General features: G+C 39.9%; 1 pseudogene; it reads left to right on the top strand.

The window, feature by feature from the left end:
* The first annotated feature begins 793 nt into the window (after positions 1-793).
* On the top strand, positions 794-25,334 carry LOC118842602 (annotated as a pseudogene).
* Positions 25,335-26,248: the final 914 nt, after the last annotated feature.

The raw sequence follows: 26,248 nt of genomic DNA, 5'->3' as shown, positions 1-26,248 counted from the left end.
AACTATTTGCCAGACACTGTGCTAAACATTGGATATACAAAGAATTGTTAAAAAAAAAAGTCCCTGCTCTCAAGGATCTCACAATCTAATCAGGGAGATAACAGGTGAACTATGTACAAACAAACTCTATACAGGGTAAATTGGGGATCGTCTCAGAGAGAAGGCATTAGAATAAAAGAGGGATTGGGAAAGGCTTCTTGTAGAAGATGAGAGAAGCCAGGAGGTGGAGACGAGGAGGGAGAGCATTCTTAGCATGGGGGGACAGCCAGTGAAAATGCCCAGAGTCGAGAAATGAGTGAGAACAGCAAGGGGGTCAGTGTCACTAGATCATAGAGTATGTGGAGGAGAGCAAGGTGTAAGAAGACTGAGAAGGGAAGAAGGGGCTGGGTTTTGAAGGGTTTTGAAAGCCAAAAAGAAGATTCTTATGTTTGATACTGGAAGTGATGAGAACCACTAGAGTTTATTGACTGGGGGAGTGACACCGTCAGACCTGTGCTTTACGAAAATCAGTTTGTCAGTTGAGTGGAGGATGGACTGAAGTGGAGAAAAGCTTGAGACAGGCAGATCAGTCTTAGCACAGTGCCTGGCACATGGTGTTGCGATCTCTTTATAAAATGCTTGCAGACGAACTGCTGATTGGCTGACAGGCTAGAGAAGGGGGGCCAATCAGAATAGAGGGAATTTAATGTCAATTTAAAGGATTCAGAGCAGGGGTCCTTTCTGTGAGGAATAGTTACTTTTCACTTCTATAAAGCCTTAAGAAAACTCCAAATGGGTTCACGAAGAGTCAGACATGATTAACCGACTAACCAACAACAAAGTCTACAAGTTTGGAGTTGACAATAAAGCTTATGGCTGGCTTTGTTCTCACTCTGTTAGGACAGTTGGAAAATCTACAATATGGGGACATAGCATAGAGACTGTTGTGGCTGAGGCAATGACCTTGAAGCCTTACCAGGTAAGGCACTCACCTCGATCTCCCAAGTGGCCATCTTAGACTTAAAGCCCAATTAAACAAATACATGCCTGGTTCTACCTGTCCTTGAGATGACTTATATTTCATGGGAAAGTACCCATAGATTGTATATTGTCACAGAGAAATGAGATCTCTCAGCATAGCCTTTTGTGGACAAGAACAGTTTCTTCTTCAAGAAATTTTTGGCAAGACAGCATCCACTTATCCAATTTCAACAGTGAAACCAAATTATTAAAGATAAACATTCCGTGCAGATAAACCTCTGAGCTATTGGCTTAAACACAATGCTTTCTGGAATTATACTGTGTTCTTTTAGGGTCTATTAAATTGCTATACAAATTGGTGGGGTGGTATTCCATGTGGGGGTCAGTGAGATGAATGCTCCTGGGGTGTTTAGGCTGAAGCAAGAATGTTTTCAATTCTTGATTGCACAAGAGCAGAATTTTTTTGAGGTTCCTTCCCATAGCTGTTGTTCTTGGGCAATCTGAATGGTCTCATTAATAGGCCAATGTTCACAAACTATCCTCATATCCTCCAGCTGAAAGCAATCTCTCTCTCCTCTAAACTCCCGTTGTGCTTTGTCCCTCCTGTGCAACAGTTATCTGTGGCTGTGACTGCACTCCTTTATTGGGTTGTAAACTCTATGAAGACATACACTGTGTCTGATTCAGTGCTTTGCATAAGGGCTCAGCAAATTTTTTTTTGAATGCATAGCATGGCAAACTGTAACCTAGGGATTCAGTCAGTTCATTAAAAAAAAAAACGACAATAGTAAGTTAAATAAAAAGATCACTGGAATCATTCAAACAGTAAAGATTACCATTTAGTAAATGAGTAGTCTTTCAGGGGTCTTTGGGAGACAAAGCACCATTTGATTGTTTTGAAATATATGCAAATTGGACTCAGCTCTCAAGAGCTTACTCACCTTTTCCCCCACTTGCTCTTTCCTTCTTCTGAAATATAGTGGGAAGGGAGGGAATTTCTTTCACCTCACCCCCACCCCACCCTCCAACCAGGAGCAGCATCGGTGATTTACCGCAGAAGCACACGGTGGTGGGGGACATGTGTTTGCATGTACCCTGAGAAGGAGCTTGAGGACAAGGTTCCTAAGAACCAATTTCCTATGTAAAGAGGGGGATTTTGAATTCCCCCAGCAATGTGATGCTGAAATATAAGTATTCTAACTCACGAAGGTGGTTTTCAAATTGTACTTTCAAGCTCTTGAGGGGCTTATTCACCACTTTCCCCCTTACCTCCTTCCAAAGGGCAGCAGGTAGGGAAGCACCGGGAAGGGACAGAGAAGTGAAATGAGTAGCCCAAGGTCATACAGCTGGTAAGTGTCTGGGGCGGGATTCAAATCTTTCATGACACCAAATCCAGCACTATCCACTTCACCACCTAGCTTCCTTAATGGTCAGTCCTTCAATCTGATCAGAGGGCATAGATGTCAATGATTTTTTTACAAAGCATTTATTTGTTAGCCTGTAAATTCCATTACTAAATTGTAAGGTCCAGAAGGACAGAGGCTATCTTATCTAAATTTTATGTCTCCCTCATCACCTAGCACATTGCACCCCACACAGTGGATATTTAATCATTCACTTCAACAAACTTTTATTTATTAATTCCAGTACATGGAAAAATGTATGAATGGAAGTTCTTTTGGGCAGAACTCTGATTATGAGATTGAGAACCAAGACTCCGGGGCAAGGCCAATGTGCCAAAGTGTCTAGGCTTGAGATTTGGTTTCCTTTTGCGGAGGTGGCTGTGGCATCATCCTAAGGCAGGTAGTCAGGTTTGCAGGAACAGCAAACATTGCACTGTCCGTTTCATGGCAGCTGGAGAGAGAGAGAAGTCTCTGTGGGCATTTTGTGGTATGAGTCTAAGTGTTACAGGTTTGGCCCCTGCTCTCTAGAACAAGGAACTCTGATGGAGGTAGCTAGAATGGATTGATATTGCTGGAGGTGGTTGCTCCTTAGAATCAATAAAAGGACAGCAAAATTTTTTTAACCAAATAATATTTTTAAAGACAAAAAGGAGGAGGTAGAGAAGAAAGAGGAGAAAGAGGAGGAGGAGGAGAAAGGAAGAAGGAGAAAAAGAAGAACAACAAAAACAACAACAACAACTCAGCACAACTGATTCAAAACATTAAAAAGCCTGAAAATAGGTACAATGTACAACAGTTGTGGGCCTCCCAGTTGTGGAGTACGAGTAATTTCTCATGTCTTTTCTCTCAAGACTTGCTTCTCTATAGTTGTGTTATATTCATTTTGTATTTTTATAGTTGTTCTTTTTGTTTACATTCATTTATGTTTGTAGTAATTATGTATATTGGTTTCATGGCTCTGCTTACTTTGTTCTGCATCAGTTCATGTAAATCATTCCATGTTTTTCTGTATACATCATATACATCATTTCTTACAGCACAGAAATATTCCACTATATTCACAAACCACAATTTATTTAGCCATTCCCCAGCAGATGAACATCTACTTTTTTTTTCCAATTCTTTGCTATCACAAAAAGTTCTGCTATAAAAATTTTGGCATATGCAGGAACTTTCTTCTCATTAATGGCCTTGTTGGGTATAGGACTGTGAAATCTCTGGGTCAAAAGATCTGGACATTTTAGTCACTTTAATTGCATAATTCTAAATTGCTTTCCTAAATGGCTGTACTAATTCGCAGCTCCACCAAGAATGCACTAATGTAGGTATCTTCCCACAACCACTCCACCACTGACTATGCCCATCTTTTGTTATCTTTACTAATTTACAGAGTGTAAGGTGAAACTTCAGGTTTGTTTTGATTTATATTTCTCTTATTGTTAGTGAGTTGGAGCACTCTTTCACAGTTTGCAAGTTTTCTTTGGGAAATCCATATATGTAAATGTATGTATATATGTAAATTTATATTTATGTATCTGTTCATTTCTTATATGCATGTATGCCAAATCCTTGTCAGATAGGTTTACTGCAAAGAATGTTTTCCCATTTGACCCCTTCCCTTCTTATACTAGATTCATTAATTTTGTCTGTGCCTTTCAGTTTCATGTAATGAAAGTTATCTGTTTTATCTTTTATGATTGTCTCCATCCCTTGTTTAGTTAAGAATACATTTCCTACCTTCAGCCTTGAGAGACTATGACCTAATTCTCTACTAATTGTTTTGTATTATGATTTTCAATATTGAGGTCACATATCTATTGTGAATGTATTGTGAAGTAGGCTGTAAGGAGTTGGTCTAAGCCTAATTTCTGCCAGATTGCTTTCCCATTTTCTCAGGAGTTTTTATTAAATATGACATTCTTTCCAAAGTAATTTACATTTTCTGATTTCTAGAACATTGGGTTATTTAGTTCCATTGTTTCTGACCCTCTCTTGTCTAGTCTATTCTACTGATCTACCCCTCTCTATTTTTTTTAAACAGTACCAGATGGCTTTAATAATTTCTGCTTTATAATATAGTTTGAGGTTTGGAAGTGCTATTCCCACCTTGTTCCCATCTATTTTAATCTTTCCCTTAATGTGCTAGACCATTTTTTTCTAAATGAATTTTGCAATGAGTTTATTGAGTTCCCTTCCCCAATTTTTTTGAGTTATCCCCTTGATAATTTGATTGGTATAGCATTGAAATTGTAAATCAACTTTGGTAGCATCACACAGGAAAGTAAAGATTTGCCCCCCTTCCTTGGTGTGTGCTCTATGTAAGTTTCTCCATTTTTAAAAGCTCTTTCTACTTTCTGATTTTGGATACCTAAAAACAATGACTGGTCTTAAGTAACCTATGAATCAGGTTTGTAATTATGCATGAAAAGCAGGAAGTGCATGAAGAACATCAGTGACTAGCTTGGTATACACATAACCAATTAGGTCAGAGGTTTCAATTTCTGTCTTTTTCTAGCGGGGGAGAGGGGCATAGCTGATTGAAATGAGAATCTTATAGTTTTAATTTTAATAATAACAGCTAGCATTTATATAGCACTTTAAAATTTGCAAGGTGCTTTGCAAATATTTTCTCACTTGATTCTCACAACTACTCTGGAAATAGATGATATTATCATTTTACAGAAGAGAAAACTAAGACAGGATGAGACTAAGTGACTTGCCTAGGAACAAAAGTCAATAAGTATCTGAGGCCAGCTTTTAACTCAGGTCTTCCTAACTCCAGGTTTAACATTCTAACCACTGTGTCATCTAGCTAGTTATCAATAACTGTTACAAGATCCTAAATAGCAAAGATAGATGAACTACTTAACTTAGGATCATGCACCTCGAAGCTGATGAAGTCATTGGTAAACAACATTCAAGTGACTTAGAGTGTAGACATCTCATTAAAGCTCCACCCTCCAAAATGAAGGGTAGAGTAGAGGAATGGACCAAGCCATGCCCTTAGTCAGAAACCAAGTCGTGCCCACTGGGTGCCCTTAGGGGCACCAAGTGGAAGGAGAAAGGAATGGATCTTGAAAGAGTGTACGCCCGTCCTCTGGGGGATGAAGTCCAATGGTGGGAAGAAAAGGAGAACTGGATACTCTTTTACATTCTACTCTAATCCTCTAAAACTTGCCAGATAGCCAAACCTACTCATTAAAGTTATAAAATTATTTATATTATACTAATTAATTATTAAATGTTTGTAATGTCAAGAAAAGATCATTTTACCCACCAAACAACCCTGGTTAAGTGCAAGCTTGTAGCTATCATCTTCCATCACCAGATGGTGCTTGTGCTTTGGTTTAACATGCATGCTACCTGGCTATATTCAGAGCCAGAAAGGACCTCAGAGGCCATCTACATCTAATTCTCTCATTTTATGGATGAGGGAACTGAGGCCCGGGGAGGTTAAGCAATTTGTCCAATGTCACGTAGTGTCAGAGGCAGAATTGGAAACCAGTTCCTTTGACTTCAAAGCCAATTATCTTTCCATTTTACTATGATGCCTCCTACTGTACTAGACTGTCATAGAACCTGAGAGATCATAGAATCATAAGTTTAGGGTCAACAGGGACCTTAGAGATCATCTAGTCCAAAGCACTCATTGTACAGATGGAGAAATGGGAGCCCAGTAGGGAAATGATTTACATAGGGTTACAGACAGAGTACTAAGTGGTGGTCCTGGGACTCAAACCTGAATCTATTGATATTTAGGTCTCAACTCTTGTCTCTCTAAAGTTATAATTTTAGGGCCCCTTGCAGATGATAAGGGAGATATTTCAGGTAAGAGGTGACCTTCCCAGAGCCTTCTGAATCACAGAATGTAGATGACTGCCTATCCTGCATCCTTGTAAGGCAAAACCTGCCTACATATGGCTGATATCCTTCAGCTATTTATGGAAAAAGAGAAAATAATGAATAAGCAGCAGTGAAAAATTAAACAAAGAACAGAAAAGTAGTTGTTAGACACCATTGGAGTGAACACAAAAGCAAAACATAGTCAGGAAGAGTGAGGATAGCTTCTAGTTTACACAGGGCTAGATGAGCTTGTTCCCACTTCATATTTTCCTCGTATAATTTACTAGACTAGCAGGGGGAGGGGATGTATGAGTGAAGCTGTTGAAATGGGTAGAAAACATCTGTGATATTTTGGCATTAAGGAAGTTGCCTTATGCTTCCAGAATCATTTAAGTCTAAGTTAGGAGATAAACTCCATATAATAAACATGATGAGGCACTTGGTGAAATAGCAAAGAGCTTGTTTCCTTTTGCATCCCCCTTTCTGCTGTTCTACATTCATTACTCCACTCCTTGCAGTCTGGCTCCCAACCTCATCAATTAACTGAAACTGGTCTCGATGAATCAACAAATAAACATTTTAGCATCTACTATGTACCAGGCACTATGCTAAATTCTGGAGACACAAAGAAAGGTAAAAGTCCCTGCCCTCAAGGAGCTTAGAGTCTAATGTGGGAAACAATAATACCCAAACAAATATATACAAAGCAAGCTATATAGAGGAGAAATAGGAAATAATTAATGGGGGGAAGACACTAGAATTAAGAGGGGTTGGGTAAAATTTCCAGTAAAAATGACATTTTTGTTGTTGTTGTTCAGTCTTTTTTAGGTGTGTCTAACTTTTTGTGACCCCATTTGGGGTTTTCTTGGCAAAGATACTGGAGTGGCTAGCCATTTCCTTCTCCAGTTCATTTTACAGATAAGTAAACTGAGGGCTAAGTGACTTGCCCAGAATCTTGCACCTAGTAAGTGTGTGAGGCCACATTTGAACTCAGGTCTTCTCAACTCCAGTCCCTGTGCTCTATCCATTGAGCCACCTAGCTGAATTGATGACATTTTAGTTGGAACTTAAAGGAAAAGATTTATGTCTTTTCTCAATTCTTACCCTCCTTGAGCTTTCTGTGGCATTTGACACTAGTTATTGATCACTCTCTCCCTAACTAGCCTATCTCTGTCAAAGGCACCACCATCTTTCCCTTTCTTCTAGGTTCCCAATCTTGGAGTTATCTTCTACTCTTCACTCTCCTCAACACCACACTCCTCCCCCTGCCCTACTACATAGTTGCCAAGCAAATCTTGTTGATGCCACTCCTATAATATCTCTCACATTTGTGCCCTTCTCTTTACCTACACAGCCATGATCCTTGTTCAGGAAGTCATCAACTCCTACCTCAACCTTTTCAATGGCCAGACAATTCATATTCTGGCCTCAAATCTTGCCTCTCTCCCAATCCATCCTCCACCAAGATACCAAAGTGATTTTACCAAAGCTCCAGTACCTTCCTATCACATCTGGGATAAAAAAATAAAAATTAAAAAACCCTCTCTTGTTTGATATTTAAAACCCTTTTGTAGTAGCAATTAGATTTAAAGATCTTTCCCACGCACTAATAGGCCAATGCGACCTGCTTACATCACAAGAAGCCTAAGTTACATGTGGTGGGAGGAGCTTCCTGACAGGAAAAGGAAATTATGTCACAGGAAATGCAGAGAGAAAGAGAGAGAGAACAGTTATGGCTGTTAATGGCCACTGAACAGGCTGACTTAGTTGTACTGTGAGTTTTTTGGGGGGAAGATCCCAGCAGGGGTCAGAGAGGTTTTGGGATGGCGAGGTTACAGGCTGTGATATAGTGTTTTAAGTTCCTTGCTGTTATGATAAAGTGGGCTGACTGGCTGTGGGACCTGAACATTTGGTTATGGGATATGGTTTTCTGGTGTCTGAATAAATGTTATACTTCTTTTACCTTCTTTATGGAGAGTCTCTCATATTTTGCCATACAGAACTACATAGGCATATCCACAATTATCATTGATGTTGTGTTTATTGTCTTATTGTTACACCTTTACAACTCAGCTGCATTCTGTCTTTCTAGGTATCAGATGCTGGAGGTAAAGCCAACTTCCTGTTCCTCACACATGAAATCTTGTGTCTTTTCTCCCTTCCTTTACATAGGCTATCTTCCATGCCTGAAGCACATTTCCTCTTAACCTCTGCCCCTTAGAATTCCTATTTTCCTTCAAAACTCAACTTAAGTGGCAACTCTTAAGTGAAAGCTTTTCTGATCCCCACTTCAGAAGCTACTGCATACTCAGCTCTGAAATTAATTTGTATTTATTTGTGTTTTTGTTATATCTACTTAAATATGTTCATTTTTGTTTTGCCTGGTAGATTGCAAGCTTCTTGAAAGCAGGGATTGTCTTTGTACCCCCAGGACCCAGAAAGGCAGCAGTTGGTCAACAGCCAACAAATATCAACATTTAAGGGTTGGGGAAAAAAGAAAGGCAAAAGCCTGTCCTCAAAGAGTGCACATTCTCATGGGGGACACAACATGCAAATGTAAATGGGGGAGGGTGTAATCTCAGAGGAGCTGTTTCAACAGTCTGGCTGGCAGCTGTTGTGGGGGTGAAAGACCAACACAAGCCCAACAACAAGCACGCTACCAGCACTCTTCAAAAGCCCAGGTTCTTTTGATCTGTTTTGCTAAGGAAAGCAACATTAAGGGGTTGACAAGTTTACTTTACTCCAGCATACAGACATCATTCACTTAGTTCAGGGGAAAAAGCCAACACCCTGAACTTCAGAGCAAATACAGACAAATTACAAATATCAACAGACAGACTTTGTCTGATTCAAATCCCAATACACAGTTACCAGAGTTTAACAAAGTCCCAGCACCTGGGTTTACAAACTGGAGGGCTCTTAGCTACAGGTGCCCAGAGTCTCCACATCAGTGCTCCACAAAGAGTGAGAACCCTGAGCAAAATAGCTCTGTCTTCTCCTCTTATGCCATTTCAGACATCATCAAACATCATCTGAATGACCAGAACTTAGGCTCCTATGATTGGCTCTTGAGTTAGCACCTCCCTTTAGTACCCTGGGAGCTTCATACCCACATAGGCTTAGCACCTAATAGGGGTTTGGGCCTGGGGCTTAGCACCTAGTAAGATTCAATGAAATACACTGAATTAATCAAAGGAAACAAAAGCCAAACTCTTCAAGGGCACTTGGTTGAACTGAGTGCTAATAGCCCATTTTGCTTACCAACACAGGGGCACACTGGCAAAGAGGATGGGAAAGGCTTCTTGCAGGAGGTAGGATTTGAGTAGGGTCTTAAAGGAAGCCAGGGCAGTCAGGAGGCCAAAGGAAAGAAGGAAAGCATTCTGGGGCTGGGGACAAGTCTGTGATATGGCATAGGAGTCAGGTGATGGAGTCTCCTGTTCAAAGAGAAGCAAGAAGGCCACTGTCATTAGATTGTAGAATATTCAGAGGAGAATGCCATTTAAGAAGATTGGAAAGCACAAATATGGTTTCCCTTAAGTATGCTAAGTGGAATTTTCTTGATTAAGTTAGTATATTAATAAATGTTTATGTCTAAGGTACAAAGTGTAATAAAGCCAATAATATTTAATGGTTTTAGGAGAGATTATCTGAGTTGTTTGTTCTGACTTTTCCTCCTCATTACTCGTCAGAGAACTGAAATGTCATCTATTTAAAAGGATATGAAGGCTTTGGGCACATATTTTAGTAACAGAAGCTTCTGAGCCTGTAAATAAAGGAATGTATATATGTATATATACATATACATATATACATATATACATATATATATATATTTACGATGGAAATCCAAGTACCAGAATGAGCATATCCTTTTATAAACATAAAAAGTAGAAGTTTTAGGATACTGATTATTGTAAATGTTTAATTTTGTCTCAAGTATAGCTGGCATTGGAAGTTTTGCCTGTACTTGAATGTACAATGTAGACTTTTAACAAAGCAAACTCTGTATTTATTATGTCTAGTGTGGTTTGAAATGAACTCTTTCATGTTTTACATTGAGATTTATGTATGTTTTATCCATAATTATACCTTCTTATGTTAAGATGCTTTAAAATGAAATGATTTCATGTATCTATAATCATAGTATTTTGTATGCCAATTTAAACCTTTTTTTAGCAGTATTCTGTTTACAGATGTATTAAGCCTATTGCCATATTGCTTTAAAGGATTGGACTTTTTAAATATATCTGGGCAATAAATGTGAGAAAGCTATCATAAAAGGAGGGAGAAGGGGAGGAGGAGAAGAAGGAAGAAGAGGAGGAGGAGGAGGAAATGAAAACTAGTAGAGAGGGGACAAGTTGTGAATTGTGTTAAGTGCCAAACAGAGGGTCTTATATTTGATCCCAAAGGTCACAATGGGTCACCAAATTGTATTGAGTAGTGGGATGGCAGTGTGGGGTAATGGGGTGACAAGTGACAAGTAGTACTTTGTCTTTAAGTACTTTGTACTTGTACTTTAGGAAACTTACTTTGATAGCTGAGAGGAGAATGGACTGGAGTGGGGAGAGACTTAAGGCAGGGAGGTCAACCGAAAGACTATTGTGATAGTACAAGTACGATGTGATGACATCAGAGTGATGGCAGTGTGAGAGGAGAGAAGGGAAAGTATATGAGAGGTATTACAATGGAACATCTGGCAACAGATTGGAGGTGGGGTGGAGTGAGAGAGCAAGGAGATGAGGCTGACACCTAGGTTACAAGCCTGGATGACTGAGAGGATGGTGATGCCTTCAACAGTAATAGTGAAATTGGGAAGAGGGGAGGGTTTGGGGGAAAATATAGAGTTCAGTTTTAGAAGCATTGAGTTTAAGATGTCTATGGGATATCCAGTTTGAGATGTCCATAGACATTTGGAGATGTGAGACCGGACCTCAGGAGAGAGATTAGGGCTGGATAAACAGATGTGAGAATCATCTACATAGAGATGATAATTGAACTCTTGGGAGCTGATGAGATCACCAAGTTGACATGGGGGAGGATCCAGCTAAGGAAACTGAAAAGGAATAGCTAAATAAGAGGGGAATCAGGAGAGAGTAATGTCACAAAAACCTAGAGAGAAGACAATATCTAGGCAAACAGAGTAAGCCACCCCTGTTACTAACCAATAACATGAGGTGGATAGAGAGCTGACCTCAGAATGGAGAAGACCTAGGTTCAAGTCCTTCCATGTAATGGCTGAATGACTCTGGACAAGTCATTTAAGCTCCTAGTGTCCCCCACACACACACACACCAATTTAAGACTACAAGTTGCAGAAAAGGGGCTCATTGCATGGGTAAAGAAGGTTGTTCCCTATACCAATGAAATCTTAGTTCCAATAAATAAATGTCCCCAGCATCTAGCACAGTGCTTGGACTCTGTAGGATCTTAATGAATGTTTGTTGCATGGAATTGCATTTTCCTGGATAAAGAGAAAGGAGAGTGAATGGCCCCTAGAAAACTCACCTCAGGAGCAGCCATTGTGGCAGTCTGTCCTGCTTGCTGTTCAGAGGTCTTATAATCTTAGTTGTGTCCCAACTGGTCTCCTCCTCTTCTCTGAATTGCATTGAAGTATTAGTGTAAGTGAAATTCCTGATCTTTTGCTTCCCAGTGAAGCCCAGGGAGACTTACCAACAGGAGAAACTATGACCAAGCAAAAGTGTGATGTCAGAAAAGTTCATTCCTTCAATTTCCTTTCTTGTACCCTTGCTTCCTGCTCCACACCCCCCCTCCCCCACAATGGTACTCCTTCTGTAATATCCAAATCTAACATCAGGAACTTGGTCCCCCCCACCCACTGCCAAACCTTGTAAAACCTGACTTAAGGCAAGGATTTGGAGCCACTGTTTTCTTTCTTCCAGAGGTGTTTGCATGTTGATTCTGAGCTCTGCTTGTGGAATAAATGGCTTTTTCCTAGTCAAACAATCACAGCTATGGTGAGCAATTGGGTTGGCTTTAGCCCACAGTGAGGCTTCCTGTAGCATCTAGAATCATATTATGTGTGGCTGTTACCTCTATTCCTCACCTATCCGTGCAGAAGACTGGCCTTTATACAATGTTTATTCCATATTTTCCTTGAGGTTTGGAGATGGAGTGTGTGGCACAGAGGAGAGGAGAGGTCTAGGATTTGGGAATCAAAAAATCATTAAATCTCAGAGTGCAAATGGATCTCAAAGGCCATCTAGTCTGAGCCCTCCAAAATATCCACCTGGTGATCATCCAGCTTTTGCTTGACATTGTGTGGTGAAGTCATGAAGTCAACTTAAAAAGAGGCAGAGCTTCCAGGAGTAGGAACTGAGAGTTCCTCTGTACTCCACCCTTTTCAGATCATTTCTGGAGTATTGCACTCAATTCTGGGCAGCTCCTTAGAGCAAGGATATTGATTAGCTGGAAGATGTACAGAAAAAGGTAGCCAGGAGGGGAAGGAACATCTGAAATCTTACCATATGAAGATCAGTTGAAGAAACTAGGAATGTTTGGTCCCAAGATGAGAAAACTCACAGGAGACCTAGTTCTTACATGGAATTTGGATTAGATGTGTTCTACTTGACCCTAGAGGAAAGAAGTAGGAACAAGGGTGTGTTCTGGGCCAGCCCCTCCAAATCAGGCCTATCCAATGATTCAGACTCAACATTGAAATCAAATGAGACCCTCATGGATCATCTAATGAGTTTAACAAAAGAAACTTAATTGACAATAGCATGGAAAGATATAGCATGAGCTTAGTTGGGCTCCCCTCACCTTCACATTTGCCAGGGTGGTCCATCCAGAAGGTTGTAAGGCCAGAAAACCCCAGAAGAGCTATTCACATGTTGGGCTCTTTACGTCCTAGGAAACTGAGAAGTTGTATCAGTGGTTAATGCCTTCGTCTCCTAGACCAGAGGCATCAAACGTGCTCACAACACTCCAGAGTGCAGCTCAAAACAGATTAAAATGTAATTGGGAAATATTTAACAAAATAAATAAAAACACAATAAAACATGGATAAACTTTATATTTTAAAACTAAGTCATTATGTAGCACAGAGATCTTTACTATGGATTAATGGCCCTGCTTCTATTTGAATTTGACACTACTGCCCTAGCCCAATAAAATCTGTCCAATGGTTTCCTTATCTTTTTAGGAAAAAAGTAGCATATGGGACAGGACCCTTCCAGCCATTCTAAGTGGTGCTTCTATGACAAGGTGGGAATTGCAAAGAGTTAAAGCTTCCTAATAATCAGTGGAATGAGCTTCCTAGGGAGGTAATGGCTTCTTCCTCATTGGAGGCCTCCAAGCCAAGCTTGGATGACTGACCACTTTGTCAGGCATGTTGTAGAAGAGACAAACTCTACCGGGATATGAATTGCACCCAATGGCCTCTGAGGTCTCTCCCAGCTCCAAAATTCTCTCATTCTGTAATTCCATCAATAGACCTGGCAGTGTGATATAATGGGAAAAGCCCAGAATTTGGAACCAGATGTTTCAAGTCTCGTCTCTGGTGCTCCCCAGCTGATACTCAGGCAAATGTTGTCTTATTAATCCTCATCTATAAACTTGGCTTAGTAATTTTTTATTGCCTATTTCATAGGGCTGCTATGAAGGAAGCTCTTTGCAAACTATAAAACTCAAGTGTACTTTAATAACACTATTTACTGTTAGGGTTATTCTAGTCACTTCCTGGCTCTCAGAGAAGTGTCATTTAGGCATGTTTGGGATTGCTCTTTCTTGCAATTGCCCACGAGCCACAAGCCTATGACCTTTTCCCCATACCTCTCTTGGGGGATATTCATTGTATTTATTCAATGTGTACATGAAGCCAGAGACCAAAAGCAGTCACTTGGACTTCAAATGAAAGAAAGCCAAGTTCAGCTCCAGCTGTCTCTTTACTATACCAAGGATCTTGTGTCTGGTGAAGGCCTCACAGTATCCTCAACATTCAAAGGAAAATATATAAAAGGCTAAACCCTCCCCCACAACACATGTATGCATACACACACAAACACACACACATATATATGTATATAGATATATATACACAAGTATGTATATATTAATATATGCTATTTTAAAAACATTATTATGTAAAGTTTTGAGTTCTGAATTCTAACTCTCCCTTCTTCTCTCCCCTCCTCCCTCCCCAAGATGGTAAGCAATCAGATAAAGGTTATATATGTGCCATTATGTAACACATTTCTATAGTAGTCATTTTGTACAAGAAGATGCAAATAAAAGAAAAAATGAAAGAAAATGAAAAATAGCACGCTTCAGTCTGTATTCAATCAGTATCAGTTCTTTCTCTGGAGGCAGATAGTATGCTTCATAATTAGTCCTTTGGGATTGTCTTGGATCATTGTATTGCTGCAAATAGCTAAGTCATTTATAGTTCTTCATCAAACAATATCGCTGTTACTGTGTACAATGTTCTCCCGGTTCTGTTCACTTCACTACGTATCAGTTCATGAAAGCCTTTCCAGGTTTCTCTGAAATCATCCTGCGTCTCATTTCTTATAGCACAATAATATTCCATCACAATCATATACCACAGCTTGTTTGGTCATTCCCCAATTGATGGGCATCCTTTAATTCCAATTCTTAGCCATCACAAAAAGAGCTGCCATAAATACTTTTGTACAAATAAGTCCTCTTCCCTTTTTTTTTTTTGGATATCTTTGGGATATAGACCTAGCTATATTGCTGGATCAAAAGGTATGCACAGTTTTATAGCCCTTTTGGGCATAGTTCTAAACCACTCTCTAGAATATAGATGCTATTAAAGCTTAAAACTGCAGTAAGACTTTTGGGATACTTTGTGTATGTATCTGTGTTTGTGTATATACATATATACATATCTACATATGTACATACAAATATGGATATATATGTATATTTGATATACAGGAGGAGAAAGAGATGTTCTTATAGAAAGTGAGTTTTCTCAAAATTTGGCAGCCCACAACCAAGCTAACGTCCCTCCTGCCTCAATAACCTACAAAACAAAGTCAATTCTTCCTTTAGGGGTCTTACCTGTAATATAAGTTTAATGACCTTGATGGGCTTCAGTAAAATAAAGGGGATAGGTTTGATGAGCTATAAAGTCCTTTCCATCTCTAAATCTATGAAGGAAAAGGGGAAGAAGTAAGCATTTATATAGTGCCTACTGTTTTCCAGGTACTGTGCTAAGGAAACATTTTGCATAATATTTCATTTTATCCTTACAAGGACCTGGTGAAATACGTGCTGTGATTATCTCTATTTTACAGTGCAGATAACTGAGACAAACAGAGGTTAAATGTCCCACCCAGCATCACGAATCTAGTAAGTGTCTGAGGCCATGTTTGGACTCAGGTCTTTATGACTCCAGCCTAGGAAAATATAGAAACTGTTTAGGTGAAAGAAGTAAGCAGAAGGGGTGGTTCTGTATTAATTAAAGTTGTTCCTCATTTTTCAATTGGTTATCCTTCCCAAGTTCTTATAAGGTGAGGCTAATCCAAAGGGAGGAAAATATATATACATATACAGAGTAGAAATGAGCCATGGATGGGGCCATCGCAGAGCCTTGTAGACTAAGCACGTTGCTCTGATTATTCCAATTGTAAAGACTGGAAACCAAGAACAATTTTTCCCTGTTTCTAGAAAAGCCGATGCATTACTCACTGGGTAATCAGAGCAGTCGGAATTTTGCTGGAGTGTAATAAATTGATTGACGATGTGGATGTCAGAGTTAATAGCCTACAGCAGAGATTTGTGGAAGAAATTAAATTGAAATAGAGTACAATCTCCCCAAGAGAGCCGAGAACTAATACCAAAGGACAAAAGGAGTTTAAAAATAAGGGAAAGGAAGTAATGAAATGAGATTTGGTTTGGAAGAATGCCACTAATGTATTTGGAGAAAAATCAACAAAGCCCAGATACCAATGGAAAAACCTAGAGAGACAAATTCTCATTGCCAAAAGTGGCTCCGTGATGCTGCCAGGTAGAAAATTAGGTAAGAGTTCGATGTGGGATCTGTCAGCCCAAAATATCAGCCATTTTGGGGTTGACCTAAAGACCTCCTGCCTTCGTAGTACAGGAGAATAAAAATATTTCTTCCCATAACTGGGAAACTGTCTCTATAGTATAATAAAAGACTGTTAGGTTTGTTCTTGATTTTTCACAAATTTTGAAACACTAAAGACTGCTCCTGGCCTCCCACATTCACTGGGTACCTTGAACTCTGGCACAAAAAAAAAATTCTAAAATCATAAATCTGGATCTGAAAGGGACCTCCAAATTCATCTAGTCAATATTTAACTGAGGCCCAGGGAGGTTAAGTAACTTATCCAAGGTAACACCAAGAGTAAGCATCAATGGCAAAATTTGAAGACAAGTCCTTTGATTCAAGAGCTAACGCTTTTTCCATTGTTCAAATGACTCTTCTCTCCTTGAGAACCCCAATTTATGTGAAGGTCTTATTCAAAGAGTTTACTTCTAAGTCAATTGTTGGCTTATTGGCCTCATGGAATCCATTTTCCCATAGGAACAATGCTATAAATGGTGGGTAGGTCTATATAAAAAAATACATTTAATTCAGAAAGCAACTGACCTCTAGAACAAATGGTAATCCTAAGCCCTGGGCCCTGCTGAAACTCCTGAATATCCAATTCCTTCTATTGCTGAGGCCCTTTGCATTTGTACTCTTCTTGGGCTCCTTTAAGTCCTATGTGCCCATCTAAATTTTAATCAAGTTCCACTCACTCAGTCTGGCAGCAAAAAATTTGTAGGGTACATGGAAAGAGCATGCCAATCAATGCAACGACCAACCATAATTTCAAAGGACTGCTGATGAAGAATGTGACCAGCCTCCTGCCAGAGACGAAGCAGGCTCTAGATGGAGAATGAGACATACACTTTTGGACATAACCAATGACTAAGCATATTTATTTTTAGGGTTTTGTTTTTCTTTTTCTTTTTCCAGTGGAAGGACTGCGTGTGAGAGAGAGAAAATAAATACTTGTTAATTGAAATAATATTTTAAAATCAAAAACTGGGTTTTCTAACTTTCACAAATACACCATGAGATCAGGGTAGGAGGGATAGGGTGTTTAAGGAAGGCTTCAAGAAGAAGTAGAATTAGAACAAGGCCTTGAAGGATATAAAAGACTTGAGGGGATGGGGACAGCCAAGCCAGGAGCCCATGAGAAGGAGCAAAGTATGTTTAGGGATCCATGAGCAGACCAAGTCCACTTGGAGTAAAGGGTTCCAATTGAGTAGTAGTGGGAGCAAAGGTCAATTGAGGTCATCGTGGAAGCTTCCAATGACAGGCTAAATAATTTAGATTCTGCTTTACTAGAAATGTACAATTACCAAAGATACAACATGAAGAAAGTAAGTGATTTTGATGGGGTACAGGATCTGGGAGCCTCCTTGAACTCTCCTTGAATCTTCCCACTAAATAAGGCGTTTGCCTGAGGCCATAAGCCTTCCATTATTTCTAGGCCTAAATCTCTAGGCTACTCTTAACCTAGCCTAGCCCTCCCATTGTCGGGCTACTTCCCACACTTGATCCTATCAAAGTGTCTATGCCTAAATCTGTTACCCTTAAACTAGCCTAGCCCTACATTGTCTGTTATCTCCAGGTAGCCTTCAGCTACTTCCCACCCTTAATCCCATTTTCTTGGTTCCTGGACCTCAACCCAGTCCCATCAAGCTCCTCCTTAGACACCTCCTCAAGACCCTCCCTAAACCCCTCCTCCCATCACCCCAGGACCACCCTAGATCCCTCCCACAATGTTTCAGTATATAAGTCTCATCTTGCCTCCATGAAGGTTCTCAGATTCAATCTAGCTCAATAGATTGAATCTGGCCCCCTTGTGAAAACGAGCATCACAAATGGTGAGATTTCTTAAGACTACCCATTATGGCAAATCTGTAATAAACATTGTTTTTCTCTTTAGCTGAGAAGGCTTGAGTCAAATTCATTTGAGCAGGACCTGGTGTGTTGGTATTTTGTGGTGTCAAGCACCCCTAAAACATATGGTTCCTTGACCTCATCAATTTTTTTTTTTTGCTTTGGGTAATGGGGAGTGAATTGGGCACCAGGATGTAGGATAAACGGGGGATGAGGAGGGTGAGAAGAGGAGGGATAAATTCCAGATAAGAGAGACCAGTTTTGAAGCTACTAACTCATTAGCAGCTTGTAGAGGAATTCTTGTCTCCTGGAATTCAAAATGGCAGTTAGATGGCCCAATGGATAGAGTGCTGGGCCTAGAGTCAGGAAGATCTAAATTCAAATCTGGCCTCAGACACTTAGTAGCTGTGTGACCCTGGGCAAGTCACTTCACCCTGTTTGCCTCAATTTCCTCATCTGGAAAATGATCTCAAAAAGGAAATGGCAAACCACTCCAACATCTTTGCCCAGAAAACCCCAAATGGGGTCACAAAGGGTCAGACATGACTGAAACAACTAAACAACAAAGAGTTCACAACCAACCAGGATGGTGTATACAATATTAACTGATATTTATTTTAACTCTTTAAAGTTTGCTAGGTGCTTTATTAGATGATTTCATTTGAGCCTCACAGCAACCCTGCGAGGAAGATACTATTATGGTCCCTATTTTACAAATTAAAAAAAAATAACCACAACAACTGAGGCCTGTAGAGACAGTGACTTGACCAGGATCTCTCAGTGAGTAAGTGTCAGATGCAGATTTTGAATCCAGAGCTTTCTTACTCAAACTCTCCTGCCCCTATGTTGTTTCCCCTTTAACCGTACTAAGGGGGTGTGTTCTCCCTGTTTGCTTGTGGTTTCTTCTCTAACTAGAAGACAGTCTGAAGAATTCAAATAAAAAGTCTCTTTCAGGGAAATTCTGCCTTTAATCTCTCCCCATCACCCTAATTCTGTTTCTAATTCTATTTTCTCAGATTCTAATCCGCAGGAAGACATGCGTGCCATCCAATGTGCATATGACCCTAATAATCAAGCAAAGCTTTTTAGGGGAGACAGCAATCTCTGACAGTTTTCCCCAGAGGCGCTGAGGTCTTTGATATGGACAGTTTTAGTCTGGCTTGTACAATTCTGGATAACATTATCAACTCCTCTGATCTCCCCCTTCCCATTCCTCCCTCCTCCTTCTCCAAGATTATAAATTACCTTGAGCTACAACTGACCACCATCATTAGCTGAAGAATTTGAGTAAGAAGAATTTCAAGCAACCAAACCCAGATATCAACATCCAATGTGAGATAACCTTCCAGCCCCTAGGCTGATTGTGGTTGTCTCCCCAGGATAGAGGAGGAGAATGCTGGGGAGCTGCAGATGTGGGTACCACAAGCACATAGTTAAGGTTTTGACCCCTTTGGTCTTTTGGTTCTCCCCTTCTTTTCACACCTACAAGCCATTCCTCCCTTTTTCAGGCTTCCTCTCTTCTGAATTTCCATTTCCAATGAAGCCTAATTCGCTTCCTTTTTCAGTCATGTCTGACACTCCATAACTAACCCTATTTGGAGTTTTCTTGGTAAAGATACTGGAGTAGTTTGCCACTTCCTTCTCCAGATCATTTTACGAATGAGGAAATTTAGGCAAATAGGGTTAAGTAACTTACACAGGGTCACACAGCTAGTAAGTATCTGAAGTCAGATTTCAACTCATGAAAATGAGTTCTAAGCCCAGAACTCTATCCACTATTCCTGCTAAGGACCTTTCTTCTCTTCCAGAAAATAATACCTATAAATGTTTTTCATTTCAATGTTATAATTAGGTAGATCCTTCAAGCTGAAGTCAACATTAGCTGGCTAGTATTTGTATTAGGCAGAAAAGAAGGAGATGAGCATTTATTAAATGCCTACTATGTACCAGGCTGTAATGGTAATCAGGATAGGACTTTTTTACTGTTTTCTCTTTTGGAACACTAAGGCAATCAAGTGCTTCTAATAAGTCTTGCCTTTGTTTGAATCGAACAGGTAAAGTGGGACCTTTTGTTTTTTATTTCAGAGAGTTTCTCAGCACTGAAGTAATCAAGTACTTTTTATGAGTCTTTCCTTTCAAATGTAATGGCAAGCAAAGCGGGGTCTTTTGTTTTAGAGTGCTTCTCAGCACTGAGGTCATCTGGTATCTTTGAGTCTTGTCTTTGTTTGAATCAAGAGTCATTGACTGGAAACAATGTATATGATGTGGTGCTAGTGACTAAAGATCTTTTCCATACCCCTTTTTGCTAAGTAGGCTCTGAATCCTCAGGACCCTGAACAGGGTATATGAGCTCTGAGGTTGGCGGTTTGCTCTTGGAGGCATGCTCATTGGAAGAGTGTTGGTGTGGAGACTCTGGGTAACCATCAAGGAGCCCCGCCTCCAACTCCACTTTGAAAAACCCAGATGTTCATGCTTTTCTCTCTAGTAACTATGTATGTGATGTCTTGATCAGACAAAAGCCTGTCTGTTGATCTGTTTATATTTTCTATTTGTATTTGCTCTGAAGTTCAGGATGCTGACTTTTTCCCTTGAACTAAGTGAATGATCTATGTATATTTAATTAAAGTAAGATTGTTAACCCATTAAAGTTGCTTTCCTTAGAAAAACAGATCAAAGAATCTGTGCTAGCAGCCCTTCTGTGTGCTGGGGTTATTGGCCTTGCACAGCCACAGTAGCACCAAGCAGCATTGTTGTTACGCAAGCACTGTGCTAAGCACTTTACAAATATTATCTCTTTTGATCCTCATATAATCCTGAGAGGCAGGTGCTGTTAATGTCCCCATCTTGAGGAAATAGGCAAAAAAGAGATTATATAACTTTCCCAGGGTCACACAGCTAATAAATGTCTGAGCCCAGATTTTAGTTCAGGTCTTCCTGACTCCAGGCCCCATGCCCTATCCACTGTGACACTTAGTTGTCTCTGCCACTCATAAAATAGGTATTCATTTCTTATCTATCCCCCTACAATGATCAGCCTCAGCCGACATATACATACAATACATAATTACTCCCACAAATTCTTCAGTGCCTCCTCCGGCACATAGGGTGTCTGAGTTTTTGATACTCTATCTATGTGACTCCTTTGAATGAATTCTTACTCATTTTGTTTAGTCTACAGAAGACAGCTAAGGGCCTCATTTCAGTCCAGAGGGGGAATTCATTTCTCCAAAATTCAGGAAATTCGAGCTGAAAGTTGGTTTGGAGATGTCCAACACTCCATTTGCATAGCAAGCTTATGTTTAAATACACCCTCTCTCCTCCTCCCCCCCCCAAAAAGGATGAGCTCATAGCCTAGATACATTGACTCAATTCCCATGATGACTTGGCAGGGTCTGGTGGGGAGGAGTAATCTGCCATGGGAAGCAGCAGAAAGAGAATGTCAATATAGTACATTCACCCTTGTACCTCCTCCTCTACCATACACAGACCAGGAAGACTTGATATGCTTGGTCTTTTATTAAAACATCCAAGCCAAGAATGAAAAATGGACTATATTCAATACAATTCCAGCTCCAAGCTTACAGGAAATCAGAAGGCAGAGTACATATTGCATGCTAAATCTGGTGGTTTTCTAAAAGATAGAGAACATAAGAGTCAAGAAGCTGATCTTCAGACTAAGGATTTCAATCTATGAATTCAATTTCAATTTCAATCACAGATATTGGGGGTGGCATAGCAGATACATTGATGGATTCAAAAACAGGAAGATCTGATCTGAATCCCACCTCTGACATTTCCTAGCTGTGTGACCATATGAGCAAGTCACTTAGATTCTCTAAGCTTCAGCTTCCTCATCTGTAAAATGGGTGGGAGTGAACTAAATTGTCTTTAAGTTGAGGATCCATAAAGGATAGGTGATAATAATAGTACTCACTTCCTAGGTTTGTTGCAAGGATCAAATAACATCATGCATGTGAAGTGTCTTGCTAATGACAAAGCAGCTCGAGAAATGTCTATTTACACTTCTTGCCATACTTACAATCTAGTACTTCATCTGCTCTAGCATTTTGCCTTGTATGGAATGAAAAAATGCCCTTTCACCTAAAGTAAATATAAATCATCTTCAATCATTCAATAAACATTTATTAAGTACAATTATGTGTCAGGTACTATGCTGTGTTGTTGGAATCCTTTATCTATTTATCTATCTATTCATTTATTTATTTGTTTGTTTGTTTGTTTTGTGATTCTGACTCTGTCTCACTGCTGTCCTCTCTCACACACTTTTCTTCCCCTTTCCCTGGTCTCATCCTACATCCCACACAAAATTTCTAACGAGGAAAAAGCTGTCCTTTTCCCAATCTCAGGTTATCATTGTTCTGGCACTTCAAGGAACAGAAAGAAGGAAAATGGTCCCCCAAAGCAAGGATTCTTAAATTTTTTCCACTCAGGACCCTTTTTCAGTTACATGGTCTGAGTGCATGTGCAGTACAAAGTGCGCATGCTTTGTGTTCAGAATCAAGGCTGCAGTGAAGTTTCCAGATACAACAAGGGCAAACACTGCCAGAAACACCTCAGATTCATTACACGTTTGACTTTTAATTAATTTTTGGTCATTGCACATTCAGAAACCTTCTGCTGTTGCTCAGTTTTTCACAACTCCATATGTGTTTGTGACCCACAGTTTAAGAAGCACTGCTGGAGTTGGCCCCTGGAGGTATCATGCTGTGATAAGAGAGTTCTGAATTGCCAGAGCACCCATGTTCAAATCCTAACATGCTTTGTATTATTCTTGTGACCTTTGGTGGCCTGTAGTCTTTTTATCCAAGCCTCAGGTTCCTGATCTATAAAATGAGGAAGTTGCACTAAATGGCTTTCAAAGATGCTTCCACCTCTGATGATGAGTTACCTGAAAAGTTCTGAGCCCTCTATAAAAGCTAGGTAAGTAGATAAGTAGGTAGATAGACAGATAGATAGACAGACTGACAGACAGACATACTATATGGATTGTATATACACATATATATGTAAATATGTCTGTATATTATATGTGTATATGCATACCATATATAATATAAACATACATGTACATACATACATGTGCGTATACACAAATGAAACAGTCAAATAACAATATAAGGTAGTATCAATAGATATCAAATGAATGGGACAGAGATATATGAAAAGTGCTTGCCAATCTTCACATGCTAAAAAAAGTCAGCTATTTTTATTAAGAGTAAGGACAGGTGGAGCCAAGATGGTGGAGTAAAGGCAGGAACTCAGCTGAGCTCTCCCAAATTCCCCTCTAAACAACATCAAAATGGCTCCTCAAAATGATTTCTGAAGTGGCAGAACCAACAAAAGGATGCAGTAAAACAATTTTCCAGCCCAAGACAACTTATAAGATTGGCAAGAAATGTCCGTCTAACTGTGAGGCACAGTCCACTGCAGGCCAAGCCAGCAGCAGGCCTTGGGGATGACTGAATTGGTGGCATGGGCTTCCTGGGTTCTTTGCCCTCAGATGGAAAGAGAGTCAAATAACTGGTCAGAAAGACATTACAGGGGACCCTTTGCTGATAGAACTCTGTTGCATTACCCATATGCATTTGCAGGTCTCAGGGAAAGGAGGAGCACTAGCAGGAGTAGGGACCCCAGTCACAGTTCCAGGGCAGAAAAGAGTGCTTGTGATTTCTCACAGGCCAGAGTATGAGGCAGAAAAACAGTCACCACACCTCTTCTTAGGTCATACCACCTTGGAAGAACTGAAAACTTACATATCCCAAGAACTAGCTCTGAAAATAGCAGCATGAAAAATCTGAAGCTTGGAGACAGTGCCTCCTCCACCCTGGGAGCAGAATCCAACTTTAACATAAAGCTAAAAGTCAAGAAACAGGCTGAAAAAATGAGCAAAACAAAAAGAACCTGATCATAGAAAGTTACTACAGTGACAGTGAAGATCAAAACACAAACTCAGAAAAAGACAACAATGTCAAAACAGCTACATGTGAAGCCTCAAATAAAAATATGAATTGGTCTCAGCCTCTTCCCACCTCCCCAACACCCAAAAACAGGAATTCCTGGAAGAGCTCAAAAAGGATTTTTAAAATCAGAGAGGTAGTGGAAAAACTGGGAAAAGAAATGAAAATGATGCAAGAAAATCATGAAAAAAGTCAACAGCTTGATAAAGGAAGCACACACACAAAAATGCTGAAGAAAATAATACTCGGGGGGGAAAAAACAACAGAATAAGCCAAATAGTAAAAGAGGCACAAAAATGCACTGAAGAGAAGAATGCCTTAAAACACAGAATTGGCCAAATAGAAAAAGATGTACAAAAATTCACTGAAGAAAATAACTCCTTAAAAAGTAGAATTGGCCAAATGGAAAAGGAGGAACAAAAACTCACTGAAGAAAAGAATTCCTTAAAAATTAGAGTTGAGTAAGTAGAAGCTAGTGACTCCATGAGACACCAGAAAATAATAAAACAAAATCCAAGAATGAAAAAAATAGAAGAAAATGTGAAATATCTATTTGGAAAAATAACTGACCTGAAAAAATAAATTGAGAAGAGATAATTTAAAAATTACTGGACCATCTGAAAGCCATGATCAAAAAGAGAGCCTAATATTCTAATATTCTGAAATATTCTATTTCAAGAAATTATCAAGGAAAACTGCCCTGTTATCCTAGAATCAGAAGGTAAAATAGAAATCAAAAGAATCTATTTATCAGCCCCTCCCCGCCTCTGTCTCCTCTGCTCTGCTGGAGGCTCTTCAGCTTTGCCCCTCACCCCCTGAGAATATACACCTGCACTAAATTTGTCTCTACCTCTGCCCTTGTAAGGAGCAGCTCTCAGCTGCTGAGTAGACTGTTGTTTGCAGTGGTGCTGAAACAGTCAGAGGTTCAGACAGATGAGAATCTCAAAATTTTGGCAGCATCGGGTCCCTTGACCTCACTTGTCCCCAGATGTGAATTCCAAACTAGCACTGTCTCAAGGGATATTGACACAGCAGTTCATTGGGGCTGGGGCTGCCACTGTCAGGGTGGCTGGCTCTGGAGCTGGGATTGGGACTGTGTTTGGAAGTCTTATCATTGGTTATGCCAGGAACCCTTCCCTGAAGCAACAGCTCTTTTCCTCCACCATCCTAGGCTTTGCCCTGTCTCAGGCCATGGGGCTCTTTTGCCTGATGGTGGCCTTTCTCATCCTCTTTGCCATGTGATGGAGCCATTTCTATCCCCAACATTTCTGAATGTTCTTCTTCATCCTCCTGGACCTTCCATGTCCCTTTCAGCCTGTGTATGCCTCCCCCTCCATCTTACCAGGCAGCCCTGGGGAAAACCATGGGCTCAGGGTTTGACAGAGGGAAGACAAATAAATACTGTATTAATAAGCTGTTAAAAAAAAAGAATCTGTTGATCACCTCCTGAAAGAGATCCCAAAATGAAAACTCCCAGGAATGTTATAAAATCCCATAGCTTCCAGGTCAAGGAGAAAATATTGCAAGCAGCAAGAAAGAAACAATTCAAATATCATAAATTCACAGTCAGAATAACACAGGATTTAGCAGCTTATGCTTTAAAGGATCAGAAGGCTTGGAATATTCTGGAGGGCAAAGGAGCTAGGATTACAATCAAGAATCACCTATCTAGTAAAACTGAGTGTAATCCTTTAGGGGGAAATGGATATTTAGTGAAATAGAGGACTTTCAAGCATTTCTGATGAGAAGACTAGAGTTGAATAGAAAATTTGACTTTCAAATACAAGACTCAAGAGAAGCATAAAAAGGTAAACAGGAAAAATAAATCACAAGGAATTCAATAAGGTTAAATAGCTTACATTCCTACATGGGAAGACAATACTTATAACTCCTAAGAATTTATCATATTAGGGCAGGTAGAAAAAAATATCCCTAGACAGAGGGCACAGGGGTGAGTTGACTATAATCAGATGATACCCCACCAAAAAAACAAAACTAAGGGGTGAGAAAGAGGGATGCACTGGGAGAAGGGGAAAGAGTGCATTTAGGGCAGAATGGGGGTAAATTATCTCACATAAAAGAGGTGTGAAATAACTTTTACAGTAGAGGGGAAGGTAGAGTGGTGGCAGGCAATGTTTGACCCTTACTCTCAGAAT

The sequence above is a fragment of the Trichosurus vulpecula genome, chromosome 3, assembly GCF_011100635.1.
Source record: "Trichosurus vulpecula isolate mTriVul1 chromosome 3, mTriVul1.pri, whole genome shotgun sequence".
In the NCBI taxonomy this organism is placed as follows: Eukaryota; Metazoa; Chordata; class Mammalia; order Diprotodontia; family Phalangeridae; genus Trichosurus; species Trichosurus vulpecula.
The sequence above is the reverse complement of the archived record's forward strand: the minus strand, read 5'-3'. Positions and strand labels throughout refer to the sequence as shown.